At 38.2% G+C, this 15,709-nt stretch overlaps 1 protein-coding gene across 5 annotated transcripts in view; it reads left to right on the plus strand.

The window, feature by feature from the left end:
• Nucleotides 1-15,709, plus strand: part of Slc8a1 (solute carrier family 8 member A1) — a 278,075-nt gene that overhangs the window by 124,776 nt on the left and 137,590 nt on the right. The window lies entirely within an intron of this gene.

Raw genomic sequence — 15,709 nt, forward strand, 5'->3', positions numbered from 1 at the left:
AAAAATGCTGTCTGTGAGTGTGACATGCAAGGGTGGAAAGAAAAGGAAAGCCTCAGCATTAATCTTGCTGATGGTGACACCTGCTAAGACGTGGATGAACTTGAAAGCATTGTAAGAGTAAGAAGAAGCCACAGGCAAAAGACCACAGGGGACATTCTTCCATAGCTACAAAATATCCAGAATGTGTGATCCATAGAGACAGAAAATAGATTCACTAGCGACTATCAAGCACTAAGAGGAAGGGAAAATAGGAATAATTGGTTATACATAGAGGGCTTCTTTGGGGTGGAGGTGGGGAGATTGAAGTATTCAGAAACTAGAGAGTGGTGATAGTTGCACAATTCTGTGAAAAATGTTAAAACCACTAACATATATGTTAATAATATATCCTATTTAGTTATATCTCAGTGAAAAGATCAGTTAAGTAAATAGTCATTGATTTTTGCACTTTGACTTGTTTAAACATTTGGGTATATCTAAGTCACTGGTTTTGTGGAGACAGTTGGGATCTTGTAGGTACAGCCTGAACCAGGGGCTTTTCATCTGTGTACCTGCCACATCCTAAAGTGCATTTATTCCTAAGGAGTAAGATCTCCTGGTCACCAGAGAGAGAATAGCAGCAGGGAGCAACAGCAAAGATATACAAAGTTCATTCCTATGTTGAAACTGTAGCTCTTGTCTTAAACACTTGACGTATATCTTGATTAAGTAGGTAAATGCAGAAGACACAAGATATTTCAGGGAGCAAAACCCATGAAACAACAAGGACAAAAAAAAGAAGCCTGTATTTCACTAGCAGAGGTTATTTTCCCTGCAAAATAAATCGACTCAACTGGAGATTTCACTGGGTCTGGGAAGTTTCCGGTGGATAAACCTCATTTAACTGTTTTTCAGGTAGCTATGGAGTACAACTGTCCACAGGACTCAGTGTCCCAAGTATTTTAGAAAGCTATCCTCTCTTTCCACTTCACACCTCCGAAAGATTTATGCCCTGTCTCCAGTTGCTGAGAACATGTCCTATTTTTAAAGGCCTCCAGAGAAGATGCTTCTTCAAAGACATGGAATGACAAAGCTTTCCCCTATGCAGCCTTCCCAGTGGACCTCATCAGTCAGGTGTCTGATGTCTATGGCGTCTACCTGACTCCCTCCTCCCCCATAGGACTGAACCATGATCGGAAATAATTGTGAGCCCAGTCCACCTCTAGGGGTTTGTTTCTATTTTGTTTTGATTTCTTTTTTTCCAACAGATAATTTCCTCCTTCTTACTAAGATTCAGTGCCAGAACATTGGTGGTGATTCCCAGAGGCCCTGATGGCTCAGGGCCTTAGAACAGCACATAAGAGTGACTTCCCCAGCTTCCTCCTGTTGCATTCAACCCAGAAGAAATGTCCTGGCTTCACCTAAAGAAAGCGCTTGTTACATTGCATCTAAGCATCCTGTGGCTCTTCCACCCCATCCTCCCTCTCTCACTATGATAGACCCAAAAAGTATCTAACTCACTTCATTACTTCACAAGACAAACTGAAACCTATCCTTTCCCACAATGACCTACTAAAATAGGAACTTAGACTATAAATCTGAGTGCTATTCAGGTAGGTTCCACGTTCCAAGGTTACCATGCTGCCATCTTGTTAGAGTGCCATCTGTTTAGATTCATACTCTTTTTTCCAAAGGAAGAATTGTTCAGTTAATGCCTCTGCAGTAAACCATGAGGTTCTTTGTCTCTCAGAAACTGACTAATGGCAGGTACTACCCAAGAAGACTTAGTGCTGCAGTGTATATTAGGCCGATTCAGAGTTGCTAAGGCTTAAAAAACAAAACTGTCTTGAGTAGGGTTTGTTCAAATTGATATTTAATTTACTTATTTTTCTGATTGTCTTATCAACTCCTTCCTGAACCTAATGATAACATGTTGTCAACCGTCTTCAGAGATAGTTTTTCAGGATGACCCATAATCATAAGCTGATCCAGATGGTCAATACTGTCCATTTTCCCTTCTGGAGAGCTTCAACGCCTTTGCTTTTGTCTTGTACAACTGACTAGAAAGGAGAGGAGATGATATCCTGAGCTTATGTTTGCAGATTTGCCTCATTTCAGTGAATAGATTAACTGTAAGCCATCTCTACTCATGCAAAGAAGGAAGCCTGTATGCTCCAGCCAAGTTCTAATACTACAATTCAGAATGTTTCCAAGAGTTTTGGTTGAATTCTTTATAATATCCTTTAGAAAAACTTTCTGTTGTTGAAAAAAAATCTAACATACAATTTACCATCCTATTTTTAAATGTAATCCAGTAGTGTTGACTGTATTCAAATAGTCCCAAGGACATAGCAGTAGAATGTTTTCATTTTGCTAAACTTAAACTCTATACCAATTCCTTTTTCCCTTGCTTCCTTCATAACTACCATAATATTTTCTGTTTCTATGAATTCAGCTATTTCAGATAATCTCTTAGAATATATTAAATTATATTTCTTACTATGATTGCCTAATTTTATTTAGCAAAATATCCACAAGCTTCATCCATGTTATATGTCATAAGATGTACTTTTGTAAGTCTGAGTCATGTTCTGTTTGTTATATTTTGCCCATCCAGATATCTATTATTGACAGACACTTAATTGATTCAACTTTTTGGCTATTATAAACAAAGATGCTATGGCCTTGGATGTGCCAATATCTCTTCAAGATTTTCCTTTTGGTTCTTGCAGAGATGTAAATTCTTCATATATTTTTCTGAAGCAAAGCAAACCTTTACTTCAGAAAATACAGAAATATTCCTTCTTGAACAAAGAAATGAAAAATCAGAGATTGATGCTCTGACTCATCACCTTAATCCTTCACATAGATTGGTGGAAAGTTTTAGCTTTCTCGTTCTCCAAATAGGAAAATTGGAGGGAAAATGTTCCTTCACATAGCCAACCAGCGATGGATCTTGGCCTTTACTTCAGATCTGCTGATTTCCACTTATGTACAGGAATTGACATTAGGTCTTAATTAAGAAACCACATTTAGAAAGGGAATGTTTGCCATTATTTGGGCAAAGGCTTAGTGACTGGCAACAGGACCAAGTGTCACACTTTCCTTTGGCAACTGTGAGTATTTCTGTCCAAGGACTATATATTTCTAAGAACATTCCCCATGGGCCTATTTTGGCTTCCATTTAAAAAAAATGTTAAAGGATAATAACATTTTACCAAGTGCATGTCTAAAAATCTGAAATGTTCCATGCTATATACTCCCTTCACCATCTCTCTTTATAATTATCCTCAAATGCCCTTACAGTCTCTGTATTTCCAAGTGCCAGCCCCTTTCTTCTGCCTCAAAGTCAGCTCCTTCTCCATTTCTGCTTCTGTGTGAAAATAAATAACCAAAAGGTTTTCAGCTTGACATTCAGTATGTAAGGCCAGTGCTGACATTATTTTCCATTTTTACCCAGCCATCAATGGTAAGACGATATTAGATACTACTCTTCTTCACATCCCCTTCAGTCCATAAATGCAGATAGTCCTTTGTTTTCCTCTTATTTCAGTTCTTTAAGCATGCCTGCTTGTGGGCTTGCCATACTGTTTATGCATGGTCACATATCAGCTGCATCTGCACAGGAGCAGGAGCATCTCAGAATAGATAGTACCTTGGAAATTCATTCATCCTCACAAAACCTGCAAGGGAAATGATCCAGCTGCTTAGGACTCTGTATTTAAGATGTGCACAGCTACAAAAGGCACCGTGCAACTTAAATTCACACACACAGCTATATGTACACATGCTCCTTTGTTATTGCCTGATATGTGTATTTGACATGAAAAAGAGCAGTATCAATGGTCCTATTTTAAAAAGGCAACTACCATTTAAGAGAAGTACTCTGAAAAATGAGTGTTTTTCCCTTTTTGGTAATGCATTTGGTAAATATGTCCACGAAAGTACATTTTGTTGCTAACATAATTAGATATAGACCTATGGAATGTGAAAATATACTTTCTACTAAATATGGCCAGAAAGGCAAAGTATCTTAGTTAACAGGGAGTGTGAGGATATTGACAGTTCATTCATTTATCTGTAAACGTTGGGAGATTCACTCAGTGCCAAACAAATTCTCAACACAAATTGAAATAGCAGCAATTTCTTTTCCTGAACAAATATGTGCATTGCTTCTACAACTTGATTGCTCATTTCAGTTATTTATTTACATGTCTATATTTACCAGTGGCTCTTAACTAGGTAATATTTGGAAATTTCTAGAGACAGTTTTGGTGGTCACCACTGATAAGATACTATGGATACATAGAACAGAATACAGATATAGAAATATCCTACAATTGAAAGGACAGCTATTCTTCCACAGTGAATTATTGGTGCTAAACATCAGTAGTGCTCAGATTGAGAAATTCTGCCTAGACCATGAGTTCTTGGGAACAGGGTCTGTTTCATAGTCATTGTTCATGTGTGTGTGCATGCATGCATGCATCCATGCATGTGTTTGTATGTGTGTTGTTTGTTTGGCCTGGGTTTGAACCCAGGGCCTGAGTGCTGTCTCTGAGCTTTTGTGCTCAACATTTAAGTCACTGCTCCATTTCCAGATTTGGAGTGGTTAATTGGAGATAAGTGTTTCACGGACTTTCCTGCTCATGCTGGCTTTGACACACAATCCTCAGATCTCAGCTTCCTGAGGAGCTAGGATTACAGGAAGTATGAGCCACTGGTGCCCCTCCATAGTCATCTTTTTGTCTCCACTACATCACATGTAGCAAAATTCCCCAAGTGGTAATGCTAATAGAGGGCAAAATTCCAGGAGTACAAAGATGAGCAGGATAAAACCTCTTTCCTAGATGTTTGCTACTCTGTCATGGTCCATGGACTAGCAGAATCACCATCATCTTCAAAACGGTTAGGAGGGTGGAATCTCTAAACTAAACCTTAGACCTGCTGAACTAGTATCTTCATTCTATCCAAACTTCCAGGGACTCATATATATATATATATATATATATATATATATATATATATATATATAGCAAAGTTGTGAGCTCTAACCAAAAGGCTTCAGAGGTCAGTGAGTGGGGTAGACAAGCTTAAGAAGCTCAAAGCAGATGTCCAGGTTGATTCAGCCATGGTGAGCAAAGGTGATTCCCCAGGGTTTCTCTCTGGGGCACAGGGTGCAGGGGACACAGTGCAGTTATAGCAGATTAGGAAGTAGAGTGGTGATGGAGAATGCAACACAAGTGGCAGTACTGGGTAAGGGGCAGGAGGAGACTGGGCAGTCCATGCTTAAGAGGAAGACTGCCAAGCAGCTCTAAGAAGGCTCACAGAGGGAAAGGACAGGCCCTGTGCCAAGTCCAGAAGAGGCCAAGGCTCTGAAACTGCGGGGGTGAGATGCTGCAGCTCAGACTGGCTACAGGCTGTTCATTCCATCGTCTGGGTGGCTCAGGTTCATTAGTGGAATCGAGTTACTCAGAATCCTTATACAATAGCTCACAGTCTGCCCAGGACTTGATAATGTGGTAATTATCATGGGGATTCCAGAAATGCTTTGGATTTGAGTTCTGTCTGTAGCAAGCTGATGTGTCTGGAATCGGGATATTGAAAATTGCTATTCCAACCTTCCTCTGTTTCCTTCACAAAGGATCAAGTGGACAACTAAAAATCTGAGCAAAAGGGCAAATGGAAACGGAAGGAAATATCTTAGGGACCAGTCTAATAGCATTTGTAAGATTTTCCAGCAGACCAGATCTGCCTGTGGTCAAAATTCTGCGATTGTATTTGATTGTTGTAGCATTATTATATTCAAGACAGACATTTAAGCACGTAAGTACTGGAGTCCTTTTGTAGGGTTATATTAACTTAACCAAGTTATCTAGCTAATATACAGCTCATTGATCATGGTGCCAGTCACCTTGACCAGGAACATTTTGCATGCTTCTTTATGAGGGAGAATCGACAGCAGCCCAGACTGGCCGGATGAAACTCCAAGTCCCTTGATGGAGCAACTGGCCCTCCTTTCCCTGCCACAAGTTAACGTTAACATTTGAGTATGTCTGAATTATCTCAGCTCTGGACAAAGGAGGGTCTGGAAAGCCCAGAAACTCCCTCATATTGCCAAGAAGACTAGTTGTATAAACCTCTGGGACTAACCAATGATTCCCTGAATGTGTTTTTATATCTCATTATACTTCTGGCTTTTGTCTGAGGCTTTATTTCATAGTATAACTAGGCTTGTATTTCATATTATAACTAGGCCTTGTAAAACAGTGCATTACCATATATGTTTTTCTCTTCCTCCAGAACGTCCAGGATTCCACAGGAACATGTAAAGTAGATGCCTAGAATTGCCCCAGTAGGATACTGGTCCAAGGAACAGCAAAGTTCGGTCATGAAATATTTTATTCATAACATGGGCCGCACTTGTCAGAACTCAATGACCTCTGCCCATGCAGTTCATTTTATAGCAATGATAACAATATACACCTAAAACAGTTCTTGTCCTTTGACCTTCCCTACCTCATACTTGACCTGTGGGAACACTAGTTGAAGGTAGATGTGCACTACAAAACATATAACAATCCTTGAATAACATCTTTCTCTTTGGAATTCTTTCCTGTTGCAGACTTAGATGGAGGAGGGACAGCAAACCCTAAAAAGATGCAAAGAGTCTTCATACTGAATAAGCATAGTGCCAGGAATATATCTTCATGCTAGAGTGGGTGCTCAGAGAGCAAGAGATCATGGGTTCAATCACTAAATTGCCAAGCAAATTCTGGCAAGGTGTAGTCACAAGGTACAACTTTAACTTGTTTTGATAGAGCTTATTATCTTCAAGAACAAAAGAACTCAAAGTATATCATGTATTGTGCAATCTTTAATGTGTAGATATCCATGAGATTTCAGGACTGCATTAGCAAGGGTTTTGCAGATCCTGTAATCTAGTTTCACACTTTCATGGCTAACAAAGCAAACTTGAAGGACAGGAAAGCCTATAGATTATCAGTTGAGTTCTGGATTTAGATTCATATTTTACTAATTTAATCACTAACTCACTTTGTATCCTTAGACAACTCATGTAAACTCCTAAAACATTAGTTTATCTACAAGATAAGATTTGTCCCCTATATTAGAAGATTGTTCTAAACCCTAAGTGAAATATAGAGCAATAAAATTCTTGACATATAGAACAAAGGTTATTATCACCAATTTTTACCATTGTTATTTTCAAAGACCCTGATGAACTCTGGTATTGGTGGCTTATGCCTGTAATCCTAGGTACTCAGGAGGCTGAGATCTGAGGATTGCAGTTTGAAACCACCCTGAGGAGGAAAATCTAGAAGACGCCAATTAACTACCAGAAAACCAGAAGTGATTTTATGGCTTAAAGTGGTAGAGCACTAGCCAGGAGCAAAAACAAAAACAGAAAACAACTCAGGGACAACGCCAGGCCCTGAGTTCAAGCCCCATGACCAACAAAAAATAAAAAGTCCTGATGATACTTTTACAAAAGTTAGGATGCAAAGCTAGAACACCTTTCAGGCTTGTGCACTTGCTTGTTTTCTTTCTTGTCTCAGTTTTCACCAAATTATAGAGCTCAACCACATTTTTCTTTTTTTTAAATTAAGTTTTTTTTATTGTGAAAATACTGTACAGAGAGGTTACAGTTACATGAGCAAGATAATGAGTACATTTCTTATCCAGCATTGCTAACTTTCTTCACCTCAAAAAGGAGGACAAAAAAATGTGTGTGTGTGTCTGTCTGTCTGTCTGTCTGTGTGCGTGTGTCTGTGTGCATGTCTCTGTCTGTCTATCTGTGTGCATGTCTCTGTGGTGTGTGTGTGTGTGTGTGTGTGTGTGTGTGTGTGTGTGTGTGTGTACTGGTCCTACAACTTGAATTCATGGTCTAGACACTGTGCTTGAGCTTTTCTGCCTCACCACTTGAACCACAGCTCTACTTCTGGCTTTTTTTTTTTTTTTGGTGCTTAATTGGAGTTGAGTTTCACATACTTTCCTGCCCAGGCTGGCTTTGAACCACAATCCTCAGATTTCAGCTTTCTTAATAGCTAGGATTAGAGGTGTAAGTAAGCCAAGAACCCAGCAATAAACAAATTTTTCTAAATATGTATTTACTAAGTGGGAGAAATGTGGGCTTGGTCTACATATTTCATTAAGTATTTTCCTGTATGGCACTAAAAAGCTCACAACAAGGAGAATCTGGAGAGGACAAAATAAAGAACAGCTTTCACTGCAGCTAGTGAAGATCTCACAGGCTGTGACTGGCCTTCTGCTCCTCTCTGAGTAGACTAGTGTACCCAATTTGACTCAGAGAGCCTTCACTTGTCCATTTCAAGACCAGAAGGACTGGGCTCCCAGCTCAGTTTCAAGACAAAGTTCAAGGCTCTGAGGACTGCAGCTCAAAGCTTAGATCTGAAGTTTGAACTTCAGAAATGTCCTGGTCTCAAGAGAGACACATTAGGCCTGAAAAGAATTCGGATTGGATTATTAAATATTGAACACAAACATCTAATCATAATGCCTTATTTCATAAATGAGTACAAGTATTCTATATCCTTTAAAAGTAGAGATTTAAAAGATCATTCCAGGCCTGTGTAAGTCTCATTTCAGCCCTCTCTGCATTGCTAAACAATGCTTTATATAATGATGGAACAGCCAGGAAGAAAATAGAAAATGTAAAACATCTTCCCTATGGGATGAAACACCCTACATTTCAAGCATCCGAATTTCTAAAGCAGTTTTCTCACTGCTTTTTAGTGGCTTTGGGATCATTCAGAGCTGGTTTGAAATGCTGGTTCTGTAATATACTAATTCCATGACCTTGTGTGAGGTAGGAGACATCTTTTAGCCTATTTTTCATTTGTAAATTGGGTATGATATCAGTAGCAACTTGATTAGATTATTTAGAAGACAGATTAAGATAGTACTTTGCCCAAGCTCTGACTTAGACTGGAAGAACTTTAGTGTCCTAGACTTCACTGGGAGTACGTGGCTCTTCGGGAATTTAAAACCAAGCTCTTACTGTTTTGTGTTTGTCACCAAGGCAAGAAGTAGATACCTGGAATGTCATGTCTCTTTGGAAGTGTCAGTGCTGTGTGCTTGCTTCCTTTTCCACAGGCAGGGCTTTGATGAAGGCTTCTTGTGTGTGGAGATACAGGAGAGCCTTCGAAAGGCTTGCCCATTGTTTTGTCAACTGCCAAAAGCAAATGAGTATAAAGAAAGGGGTCTACTCCTTGGAAAATCACTTATTCTAAGATAGCTCAGGACTTAGGGAGCTAAAAACCACTTTGACCCGGCATTTCCATTTTATAAGACGTCGAGACTAGTCTTGTAGCAGATTCAAAGCTGTTACATGTGGTGCAAAGCCATGGAATTAAAAGCAAAATAATAAAAAAGAAGAAAAAAGGATGTTGGCAAGAAATCAGGATGCCAAATTCCCTAGATCATTATTTTGCAGGTTTAAAATGTTTCCAAATTGCCTCTATAGATCCCCATTGAGAAGAGAGCCAGCCATGGGTCAGTTTCCCACATTTCCTGTCCTTTGTTCATGTACCACCCAGAGTCTAAGCAGAATTAATAGGTCTTCCAGGGATCTTAGAATTTTAGATGGACAGTCCAAGCAGGTGATAATATTTATCCACCATTTCTATTAGAGAATGAAGGAAAGAGAAAGGAAAATAATGAGAGTCTAACTGTGTACAATCTTATGACTAGGAGTGTGTTTAATAAGTTTTTCTCTGTTCTGTAGAAAGCAAGCAAATCACATAGGCAAGCAACTCCTTTCATGGATAATGAAAGTAGACATCTTTCCGTGGATGTTGATAGCAGAAGATTTAGGAACAAATTGTGTGTGACACAGAGCCACAGAGACATGAACTGGTCTGTGCAGCAAAACAGCCTCACATGGCTCTTGACACCCAGAGAGTTGGTTTGTGCAATGCCCGCTAGCCTCAAAGCCAGGTCACTTAGGTGAAAAAATGCCCCCAAGTAACTGCATTGCTCGAGAATGAAGAGTCTAAACATTATGTTCTTCTCACTCTTTGGGGGAGCCTGTGCTTCTCTTCCAAGTGGCCCTAGGTTTGGTGCCACAGTCATTACTCCCTGTGTGTGGTCATTAATGTGGAAGGGAAGGATGGAGGTCAGAAAGAGAAATGAAAAGGGCAAAGGATAGAGTTAGGCCTAACTGAACACCTACTGTGAAATGCTTTATGTGAATTAGAATGAAACATCTAAAAATTCTAAATAGAAGGCCATCAATCTCACCCTCTATAATAAACATGATTGTATTTACAGTTCTTAACAATTTTGGATGTTCAGCATAATTCTTATTCTATTTCATATAATCCTTAACGTAGTACCCCAGAGCACATCCGTTGTTACCATTTTCTCAGTGAGAAAATGTTGAACACAATATTGAAACCTCAACCTTCAAATTTGTTTCGAAAAAAAAATTGAAAGTGGTAGGACTTAACCAGAGCGAGTTCAAAAAGATTACACTAATTCGTCAGCTTAAGTGACAGAAAAATGTTGGTAAGAATTGATCATTATGAGTTTTTTTTCTCCCCTTGAAACTAAAACCACCATCTATCTCTTGTTTTCCTCCTTACCTTCTCCCCATCCAAACCCTTCAACAGATTACTCTGTTTATATGAAAACTGAAAGGTTTTCTTCAAAAACACCATTAAAAGTTAAAGCTGTTAAAAATACAATAACCCAGCTTTCCAGTCATATGGCCAAATACGTTTATGAGAAGAAAGTAGCCAAGAACTCAGTGTAATTCCCAGTAGGAGCTTCAGTGGAAACAATTTGGTGGACAAAGTAGCCAATTTGTGTTTGATGTGTGTGTGCCCCATTTCTATCACCCACACACTCATTAAGCCTCAGTAAACAGAGAGTCCCTGGAGGTTTTCGGCACATGTATTTCATAATTCTCTTGATTCATACAAAGCTCACAAAGTATCCACCTTCCTCTTAGTTGTATACAGAACTAGTGGATTTAATGTTTGAAAACAGCATCCTCTTCTTTGGGTGTAGGATGAGTCACTAAAGATTCATTCACTCTCTAGACTTGTTCATCTTTCATCGCTATGATCATTGTACTTCATGTGAGGTGTTTGAGATCTCTGAGCTCATATTTATATGTGTCAAAGATCTGGTTAAAATATCAATTGAGCTGTATTTTTCTAAACCCACGGATGATTGATATCAAGAAGGTTAAACATTTAGATATGTGATTAGACATTAGATTTACACAAATGAAACAAAACAGTGCTTTTATCTTTGTGTATAAACATACTGAAAATCAGTTTTAAATTTCTTTTAGAAAGCTACATTGAATTAAGAATAGATTGTGATCTCACTTTGATACAGGGAAGACAATTGTCAATCTAACTGGATTTCTATACCTAAGGGAGATCCTGGAAACTGTATAGCACTTTTGTTAAACCCATTTTTCTACACATTATGAAGTGTGTCCAGAATTACACAACAAGAAAGTATCAAACGTAAGATGACAATCCACTACTAAAGGTGGTTTAGAGCATATTCTCCAAGCCTTTTCTTATGCACTTATTTGCAGCATAGGTAAGAATACATATATAGATCTTCTTTATTACCTTTGTATTTATTGTCATTGGACTGACCCTTATTTAACTTAAAAACATGTGCGAGATAGCTTACCTCTTAAGTCTCTTATTTTTTTAATGGCTTCTTGGATTCAAGCCTTAGCTTCACATTTAATAACTGTGGTGTCCCACAAGTTACTTCATCTTTAAAGAGAGAACAGTAAATGAAAGCATTGTTATAAAAATTGAGTTATTACATGAAAAATACTCAGCAGTTGCAGATCGAAAGCAGTCACTATATATTAGAAAAAATATTCCCATATTGATGGACATTGGCTTCCAACTCTTTTTTTAACAAATGATACTTCATTATGAATATTTATGCACTTAAGAAACTTTTGTCTGTAAGATAAACTCTTAGAAGTAAGGTTGCTTGGTTTAAGGACATGCATAAACAATCTCTTTGCTGATTTTGACCATAAAGACATTTTCCTGTGGTTAGAGGTCCATGCCTGGCAAATGGTAGCTGGTTTCCTTTCTGTCATTCAGTGACTTGTTTAAACTCTTACTCTGTTGCCATGGATTCTGTTGGTCTCAACAGTTTCTGCACTCAAAACTTACTCAACTTACCATGTAACCTTTATGTAATTGTTGAAAATGCCTTGACTTCCATGCCCATCAATAATGCTTTTAAAAAATAACATCTGGATACTCTATTTTACCATGGAATCAATAATGTTAAGAGTTTGGCTGGTCTTTTCCCATCTTATCTGATTACAGAAATCATGTAAATGAACATGCCACAGAAAAAGTCTGTGGAACCTACTCCATCCGCGATGTCTCTGAGTAGATATCAGTGGAAGTATAGTTCACAAATTTGCACACAGTTGAGAATTTTCAGCTGATTGAAGAAGTCATAGAGAAACTAGGCCAGGTAATAGAAATGCTTTTTCTGCTCTCAACTTAGTGTCAATACAGTGATTTTTTTTCTTTGTAATTACAAAGCTCCATAAGGGTAGATATTAAAAAGTCACGAGTAGTAAGTGAAGATAGCCATGTTTAAATTCCACCTAGAGGATATACTTCTACTGAGAAAAATGTGACTATAAAATATAGATGAGTAAAACTTTCTGTGACTGTGCATAAACTCTAAAGCTCTTGAGTTTAGGTGAAGCAACCCCCCTGTGTTTTGTAAATGGTTGGTTGTATTGCAGTGGCTCACATTCACTAATTTACTCCTTATTTTTTAAAATTTTGATATGATTAATACTTATTTAGCCCCTCTTAGGCTAGCATGTTATGGTCTTTGCCATTCTGAGGCTCCCATGGCAGTGGGATACACACAAATAAGAAAGAAACAACGATATCAAAAATATAGACAGGATTCAGTAAGGTTAAATAGGAAAGGAGACCTCATTTAGAATTGGAGAAAAAGTGTTTTAAGCGGAATGATGAGGGGGTGCAAACATTTCATGGCAATATCTACTCAGAAAAAGGAAAGAAAGGTACTAGGACAAAAATATGACAGAAAGTAACCCCAAAAGAAAACAGAGAGGTACATAGGTCCTCCTCTAATCTCTCAGAGTCAGTTGGGATCAAATTCCAAATGCCTATTCTCTCTGTCCCTTCAGAAAGTCACCAAATGAGTTTAGTAAGGTAAGGGGACAGAATAATAGTATACTATTTTTTATCTCCTTCTCTCCCCATCCCCCACACTATTCAAGGTTGTTTAAATCTATTGGTCCAGAAGCCTTTTTTGCCCAGAATGACTTAACAAAAGACAAATCCAAAAGTACAATGGTATTTGAGAAGGGAACCATTACTTCCTGAAGTCAATTTACAGAAGGCTTCCAAGGTTTTATTGATTTAAAAGATCATAATGAATCCTCTGGGTGTACTTCCCTCTATTAGTTCTTCCATCCACACCACATTATATTCTGAAATGAGGCTTTCTGTGATAGATCTGCCCCTGTGATGTATAGTCGTGGATATATCATGGCATTCAACCAAGTAGGTCTCTAGAGGGGTGTCCCTGGAAGCAGCTGGTTCACAGAAACTGCTCCCCCCACCTCCACCCAATCCAATCCAGCTTAGACACTGGAGACACAGCCCAAATCTCCCCATGAGATTCTCTCCTTGTTTGGCAGTTTTATTTATTGTGTAATCCTCCAAAAGCCCATCAAATCATGATGAAGGCAGAACAATAAAAAGGAAGGATGGAACTAGTCTGATTTGTTGTCCATTTGAAGGTTCCTCTGATGGCTGTTAACATCATAGGTAGAAGAAGTCTGGAAACAATTTTCTTTTGCCAATGCCCTAATGTAAACATATATGTCACTGAAAGAGAAACCCTATATAGATCTCTTGGTTTGATTATTCTTCCCTCTCTTCTATATATTGCATAAAACTTTTGAAATGTTGTTTCTATATAACTGTCTAGGTAAATATGATTATTAAAAATAAAATAAAATTCCCTTATTTGAGACAAGCAGAAAATGTCAGATAAGTTGATGTTAGGTGAAATGAACCCCAAGATAAGTATTCAAATGTTTTTTCTTTCATGCAATTGTTTCTAACATATTTATAAAATGATTTCTTTGTTGCTTTGTATGTCCCTCCCCCACGGTATAACCCCTGCTCTCACTGTATTTGATGTTGGTATAATTTGTGGAGGGCAAGGGCAAAAACAAATCATTTAAATAGGGATACAGGTGGACCATTGCAACAATGAGATGTACAAGTCGTGTTGAAAAACCAACTTTACAACTTTGGCCGGGGGGTAAGGTTGGGTGGAAGATGGGAAGGGATAGGAACAGGAAACAAAGGAGGAGGCAACAATGCTTGATAAGAAATGTACTCATTATCTTGCCCATGTAATTGTAACCCCTCTGTGTGGTATTTTCACAATAAAGAAATAAAATAAACTAAAAATTAGATAATGAATTATATGGGACTAGAAGTTAATATGATATTTCATACAAGTGTTTCAAACCATTTGTAGCTAGTAAGAATTTAAAAGTGACCTGCTATATACCATCAGATGAAAAGATGATGTTGCCAATAATAGTGGTATTATGACTTAGGATGCCTTTAAGCTCACATTAGAAGTCAAGAGTCACTTTTATGGAAAAATTATTTTTAAAGGTTCATCTTAACTGAAAAAATCCAATTGGTAGAGTACATTAACATAAAACAATTAAGAACTTTTTGAGGGAAATGGGTAGTTATGCTTTAAATATATGATTCTTTCAGAGGCAATAGGCGCAACATCTCTATGAAGTAGCAGGCAGGTAGACTCATGCATTAGGACTTTTCCCTCATATGCCATTTATAAGAACTTAAGAAGATTAGGTGAATTCTATAATGTGAGCTGGGAAAATTATTTTCCTGTCACTTATGCATAGGCCTTACTATTTTTTTTTGGGGGGGGGGGGGGTCCGGTCATGGGGCCTGAGCTCTGGGCCTGGGCGCTGTCCCTCAGCTCTTCAGCTCAAGGCTAGCACTCTACCACTTGAGCCACAGCGCCACTTCTGGCTTTTTTCTTTTTTGCTTATGTGGTACTGAGGAATCGAACCCAGGGCCTCATGCATGCAAGGCAAGTGCTCTACCACTGAGCCACCTTCCCAGCCCCAGGCCTTACTATTTTTTAAAAAATTTATTGGACATAGGAACTTAGATATAAAGTCATGAAATCATAGCCCTATCTTTCTTAAACGCTTAGCTGATTTCAAACTTTGTACATAACTTCCCTGTTTTCATCTCTGGCTTGGGATTTTAAGCTATCAGGTTTGACTGAGGAAGCATTTTTAATAAACAATAAGGCTTCTTCATGATTGAAAAGGAAGTTCTTTTTAGACTGTGAGTAAAAATGACTGAAATAAGTTACCAGTTTCCTTACAAAAAAGCTAATTTGTACCATCATCATTTCATACTTTATTCTATAAATTGCAGTCCTGGCTTTTAGTTGACATATACTTTCTTACCACAGATTACATTGAATTTTTATGTCTAGAAAGTACACCAATGGAATTCTATATTTCTGACACTGGCAAAGGCCATGGAAAAAATTTCTACTTAGACCTTTTACATCAGAGTTACCAGAGTAGTCAATTAAGGCTTAATAAAATTGCTTGAAACTTTTTGCATTT

This window comes from Dipodomys spectabilis, unplaced genomic scaffold (genome assembly GCF_019054845.1).
Source record: "Dipodomys spectabilis isolate Male_0828 unplaced genomic scaffold, ASM1905484v1 ptg000026l, whole genome shotgun sequence".
In the NCBI taxonomy this organism is placed as follows: Eukaryota; Metazoa; Chordata; class Mammalia; order Rodentia; family Heteromyidae; genus Dipodomys; species Dipodomys spectabilis.